This window comes from Fukomys damarensis, unplaced genomic scaffold, assembly GCF_012274545.1.
Source record: "Fukomys damarensis isolate Sample0158 unplaced genomic scaffold, DMR_v1.0_HiC HiC_scaffold_5, whole genome shotgun sequence".
Classification (NCBI taxonomy): domain Eukaryota; kingdom Metazoa; phylum Chordata; class Mammalia; order Rodentia; family Bathyergidae; genus Fukomys; species Fukomys damarensis.
In genome coordinates, this window is record NW_022900917.1 from 63898879 (window position 1) to 63905906 (window position 7028).

Below are 7028 nucleotides of genomic sequence, written 5' to 3' on the forward strand. Positions count from 1 at the left end.
ATTGTTGGATATTGTTTCCTTGTCTATTCTGCTAGTCCGTTCCTTTTGATTGGTGAATTGAGACCATTAATATTGATAGTTATAACTAATACATGTTGTTTTATCTCTGTCATGTTATTTTCCTCTTGTTGGCTTCCTTTTCTTTTTAATTTCTTGCCTTGTCTGGTTGATTCATTCGGTTGGGATTTATGGAGTTGTAATCCTTGTTATCTCCTTCTAGAATATTCTTCAGAACACCTTGGAGTGGTTTGGTGGCCATGAATTTATTCAGGTGTTTTTTTGTTATGGAATTATCTTATTTCTCCATGGATTGGAGGTTTTCCTTTAGGGCTTGAAATACTTCACTCCAGGCTCTCCTTGACTTGAGAGTCTGTGTTGAGAAGCCTGCTGTGATTCTGATGGGCTTTCCTTTATATGTGATTTGTTTGTATGTATGTATGTATTTCTCTAACAGCTTTTAATATACTGTCCTTTTGTTGAATTTCAGGAATCTTTCCTTGAGGAAGATTTTTTTAAAAAAATCTTGGCTAATTATTGGAGTCCTATATGCCTCACTTATTCTGTACGTCAAATCCTTTTTTTCTATTGGGAAGTTTTCTGCCATTACTTCTGTGAGTAGGTTTTTTATGTCATTTGAGCTCTCCTGCTTTTTCATTGACTCCATTCAGTCTTATGTTCTTCTTTGCATCATCTAGCAGCTGCTGGATTGATTTCTCATGGTCCCTTGATATTTTAAAGAAATCTCTTTTTTCATGATCACTAACTGCAGTCTTCTGTATCTGATATTCTATCCTCACACTAGCCCATTCTGCTTTGTATACTTACAGTGGCGTTATTAATAGCCTGGATAATTATTTGAATCTGTTTTATGGATTCCATTTCTTTCATATGCTGGTCATTCATGATTTCCACTTTTTTCCTATGCTGGGTGTTAATGGTTTCCATTATGTTCCTGAGCTCCTCTGTTTTTTTTTTTAATCCACATTTTCTCTGGACTTAATAAGCATGTCTTGCATTCTAGTCACCATCTCTGTAGTTATCTGGGAAATTATTTCTGCATTTATTTTTTTTCTCAAGCCTTGTGCATCTGCTTTGTTACTTCTGCTGTTACCACTTCAAAGAGTCCTGGTGGGTGGCTTTTGGATTATTCCACCTCTCTGTCCCTGGGGTTTGCCTTTGGTGAGCTAAAAATCTGGCTTGTATCTAGTTTAAGTGTCTTCTCATTTTCTGCTTTTTTAAAAGTTTGATTTCTGGGCTAATGCTTGTAAATTGCCTATGGTGAGTAGTTTTATTGCCAGTATTCAGAACTTAGGAAATGACTACTTCTCATACGTGTCTTCCAGGTGTAGCTGGCTTTTGGGTTTTGAGTCTATTGCAAAATCACACATCTTCAATTTATTGAGGATGAGAAGTTTTTGCCTACTCAGTCCAGCTGCCAGTTCTTTTGTACTGCCTATAGAGTTTTTTGTTTGTTTGTTTTTGTTTTTTGTGCTGGGCACCAAACTCTGGACCTTGCATTTGTGAGGCAGGCATGATGTCACTGAATCATATCCCTGGCCCAGGCTTTTTTTTTAAAGACCCTTAGACAATCTCAGTTTTGGTATACCAAGAGGATCAACTGATTATGTCACCTTGTCTAAAGTAGTACAAGCAACAGTAACAATAGCATCAAATACAGCCTAGAAAATTACAAACTGTGGTAAGTATTAATTTTCTGCCTTTAACTGTATGAAGATTTGTGGTTGTATAATATAATCTAGAATGAATCTGAAAATTGTATGCAATAAAGAAGCCCTTAATATGATGATGTTCCCTTGAGGGGAGAAGATTTAAAAGAGCTTAGGGGGGAAAGAACAGAAATAGAAGAAAAAGGGCTGGGGATTTAGCTCAGTGGTTCTGCTGCCTGCCTCACAAGTGCAAGGACCTCAGTGCATCCCCCCTGCAATTAGAAATAGAAGAAAATATCAGAAGCAAGGCTGGAGGACAAACTTTATGAAACAGATGAAGAAGACAGGTGGGAAAGAGAAAAGGAAAAAATAAAATGAGTAGAACAACAACAACAAACTAGAAACCATGTTCAGAAAATCAAAACACAAAATAAAATAAAGAAAAAAAATAAGGAAAAAGTAAAGAAGGAAAAAACCCAAAATTGTCCAATTAAAGGTGTGTCTCTGCTGTTCCTGGTAGGCAGTGAGGGCAAACAAAGTCCAGAACCAAACTGATAAATCTCAGCAAGCCAGTGGGGCAGTTGATAGTCACAGCCAGCTTGATCCTTTAGTTCCTCTGGAACAGTCTTGTTTCTGGCTATGAGACTGGAACCAGATTCCTTGAGCCTACAGTGGTCTATGTGCTTCTTGCTGGCTTGATCTCTGTTCCCTGACCTCCTGCTCACTTGAACTTGGCACTCAAATTGAGGCACTGGGAGCCACTAGATGGAGTCAGCTTGTAGCTATTCTAAGTTTCAAGCTCAGTTGGCCCCTCTCTAAGATGGCTTACCAGCCAGCTGTCTTCTCTTGAGTGACATCTGGATCCAGATAAGTCCTTAGCTACTGAAGTTTAGTGTTTCCCCTGCTCTGTTCCACTGGTGTGTTTCTCTGTGGAGGCCTCTGGGGTTGCCAGTACTCACCATGCATCTTCAGGTTCCCTCACCTACTATTCCCTCACCAAGAGCCAGTGTCTGGGAAAGAGCACTATTTGCTACCTCCCTCTTTGTTACAGTCTTCACACTCCCCATGGACTTTGGTTCTCACCTCAGATCCTTCCTGGGTCCCAGGGACCCACTTCCCTCTTCCTCTTTCCTTGCACTGCTGTATTCCAATGTTAGAACAGCAGATCTTGGAGAGGCTCTTTCTCTGTTGCTCACCACTCTGCCATCTTTCAAAGTCTCTCCCTAATTTGGTTTGGTTTGGTTTGATTTTGGTGTGTGTGTGTGCACATTCTAGGGATCAAACTTAGGATCTTGTGCTTATGAGGCAGGCACGGCACAACTGAGCTAAATCCTCCCAGCCCCTGGTTTTGGTTTTTGAGACAGAGACTCTGTAGTTCACGCTGGCCTTGAACTCGCTATGTAGCCCAAACTGGCTTTGAACTCATAGTGATCATCCTGCCTCAGCCTCCTGAGTGCTGGGATTGCAGATGTGCACTGCCACACCTGGCTTTCATTCTGACGCTTGAATGTCCCCCAAAGGACCATGTGTGAAACGCTTAGTCCTTGGCATGGTGCTACAGTAGGATGGTGGCACTTTAGGAGCCGAGGCCTGGTGAAGGGTTAGGGTCCCTGGGGGCACGCCTTTGATGGAGGTGGTTGGACCCAGTCCCTTCCACTTCTTTTCCTTTTGCTTCCCGGTCCTGCCATGTGTTGCACTGTGATGCGCTGCCTCAGCACAGGCCCAAAGCAATGGGGCCAGCTAACATGGATCCAGACTTCCTGAAGTGTGACCCAAATAAACCTTTCCTCTTTGTGAGTTGACTCATCTCATGTATTTGTTACAGTGATAGAAAACTAACATACCTGGTCAGTTTTTGTCCATCTGTCATTTGCTTGTTACACAAGTGATTTCTCCTTTCCTTCTTTCTTAAAACATTCTTGGGCCAGATGTGGTGGCACACTGTAATTCCAACACTCAGGAAACTGAGGCAGGGGAATTGAGAGTAAGGTCGGTGTGAGCTACATAATGAGATGTTATCTCAACAACCCCTCCCCCTAAAACAAACACACTTGGCTAGCCAGGCTTGGTGCTGCTCACCTACAATACTAGCACTCTGGGAGGCTGAGGCAGGACAATTGCAAGTTCCAGCAAAGCCTGGGCAACTTAGTGAATTAATGAGACGCTCACTATCCAGGCCTGAGGCTTGGAGCCATGTTCCGTCATCCCAGCATCAGCTACGTCTTCAGCACGCATGCTGCATCTGACGGTGAGCATTTTGTATCCCAGCACCACCACCCAGACTAGGCCAGAATAGGTTTGCAAGCTATTGTCACAGCTTTCTCTCGTCATGCTTTGTCTTATGTCTTTCCTCTCTCCATACTTTTCTCCACTTTTTGGCCTATAATTGGTCAGACTATATTTTTATGAATTAATTACTTTATTATTTTTGTTTTTTGAGACAAGGTCTCGCTCTGTAGCCCAGACTGGCCTAAAACTCATGGTGACCCTCCTGCCTCACCCTCCCAAGTGCTGGGATTATAGGCGTGCACTGCCATGGCTGGCTAGTCAGACTGTAATTTGGATCTGTTCGCTGGTCAGACTCTGTGACTTCCTGTCGGAGTAAACCTGCAATTCCTTACACAGCATAAGTACCTCCATCCTCAACCCTTATGTTATTGCTGTTTCCCCATTCCTTCACTGTCCACCACCACCCTGCTGCCCTGCACAGCCTCCTGCCCCCAGGAGGCTACAGTTCTGTCTGCACTGAGTGTGCATCCTCTCTTCCCTTTCTCTGTCATTTCTTGAAGATCTGGTGTGAGGTCACCTCATAGACTTGTGTGGTTTCCTCTAGAGAACAGCACCCTCTCCCCTTTGCTCTGCTTACATTTGTCAGAGCCCTTGTCCCTGCATGGCCCTCATGTCCTTGTTTGTTCTATGTCTTCTGACACAGACTGTGTGCATCCTGGCCATGCTGGCTTAGTCCCCACACCCATGTGTCTGTACCCTCAGGCTGCAGTGGATTTCTGTTCCATCGATGATCCCTGCAGGCCCATGAATCCTATAGAGGTCTTAAGGACATACCTGCCTTCCTTTTGTTTTCCCTTGGAGCAAAAATGAAAAGATTGCTGGCCTGGAGTAGAATCGTATCCCTGCCACTCACCAGCTGTGTGCCTGGGCACAATTTCTTTCACTTTTCCAAGCTTGTTTTCTTGGCTGTAGAATTAGTGCTGGCAATATCTAAGCCATAGAATCATCTGAGAAGTAAAGGATTCTAAGTACAGCATGCATCATTGAGGGCAGCAGGGTCAAGGAAGGGTGGGTGTTCAGGGAAAGGAGAGCAGCCCCAGGGCATCCTGGAAGACTTGCGTGGGTTTTATCAGGTGGGAGGTGTTCTACTCTGCAGCCTTGTCCTGGTTACAAGCAGGCAGGAGTGAGGGGCAAATAGCACAGTCCCCAGAACTTGATTACCTTTCAAGAACTTTTCCCAGGATACCTCCTCTTGAGTATTTCCAGTTCTGTCTGGTTGACTTCAACAGGGTCACACAGGTACCACTGGCTGCAAGGACGGTGCTTCTCAAAATTAGGGTTCAGGTGTGTGTGTGTGTGTGTGTGTGTGTGTGTGTGTGTGTGTGTGTGTGTGTGTGTGTTTTGTGCTATGTGTGTGTGTTTAATGCTTGATATAATCCTCACTTTTGTCATTTTATTTGTGGTGCTAGAGGTAGAAGACAGGGCTCCTGGGCAAGTGCTGTGCACCCCAGCCCTGGGCTTCTTTGTAGAAGGAGGGACACTGGGACAGATGTGACATAGATGCCTCACAGTGCTAACTACAGTGTCTGAGACTGAGATGGCACTCAACTGGATTGTGTCCTAAGTGCTCCGAAGACACACTTCAGTCCTGGTCTTCTGAAGCACCTTGTTTAGTACTCAACCGAGCTGCTGGGTTGGGTCACAGTCTTGCCTAGCAGTTAACATTTTCCAGAGTTTTGAAGCAGGCATCACTCATTGACACTTTGTTGCAGCTTCACAAATCCCTGAAGGAGTTTTTTTTTTTAAATACTGGGGATTGAAGCCATGGCTGTCATACTGAACTATGTACTCATCTTTTATTTTTTTCAAGACAATCTCTAAGTTACCTAGGCTGGGCTTGAACTTGAAGTCCTTTTTCCTGAGCCTCCCAGAATGCTGGGATTCCAAGCATGTTCCACCATATCCGGCTGAGAGTGACGCTTCTTAGCTACTCTATTGTAATAAGTGAGGCACAAAGGCAAGGGCCATTTGATCTTTTTGTTGAAAAACTACTGCAGGTCTACCAGGTGCAGGAACCAGGCTGAGCATACCAGCAGTGACAGTCACTGGTGACAGCCCCTACCCCAGGAGGTCTTCTGTGAGTAGTGAGACATCCAAAGTCATAGTAAGTGGAAGGGTAAGGCCTGCAGATCTGTCCCTAACTAAGTCCAACAATCTCCCTGAGAATAGCACTGCTCATTGGCCACCTCTGTCCCTGCGTGAGCATTGCTTTGGATCCTGGTGCCTCTGCTGATGTAGGTGCCACCCACCAGGGTTCCCTTGGGCCATCCAGGGCAAGGGGGGAAAATGGGATAGCAGCTGAGCATGGACGGTAGCTGGAAAAGAAAGTGTGGCCGTGTGGAAGAGTCCAGAATCCTGAGCTCAGATCGAGGTGACAACGACTGCATCTCTGCCCTATGTGGCTGTCATTTTAGCTCTGTGCTTGTTTCTTCCCTTCCTTACTTGTTTGGGTTTCCTAAAGATATCACAAGCTATTCCGGGCTGGGTGCAGAACAGCATGTGCACTGCGACATTACTTATGCAAATCTGCGGAGGAGGGCAGGGCCGCCATTCAGCTCCAGTTCCAGTCCTGTCCCTCAGGGACTTTATCTAAACCAGGGAACCTGAACTGAGGACCTAATGCCTTCATTTGCTCAGTCACAGACTGAATGGGAATGTTAACCTTTTTTGTTTTGATGGAATCAGGTGAATAAAAACCACAATGACTATAAGTTAATTTGAATAGGATGTGAGTGCCCCCCCACATTTAATTAAAATAACTTTTTTTCCAGTGCTGGGGATTGAGCCCAGAGCATTGTGCATGCCAGGCAGGTGCTCTACAATTGAGCTATACCTCCAGCCCTGAGCTCCCCCCCCCGCTTTTTTTTTGTTTTTTGAGACAGGTTCTGACTATGTAGTTGAAACTGATCTGGAACTCACTATGTAGCCCATGCTGGGCTTGAACTCACAGCAATCCCCCTGCCTCAGCCTCCTGAGTGCTGGGATTACAGGCGTGCCCCACCAGCCCAGCTGAGCTCCCTTTTTTTTCTTTCTTTTCTTTTCTTTGTTTTTTTTTTTTTTTTTTTTTTTTTT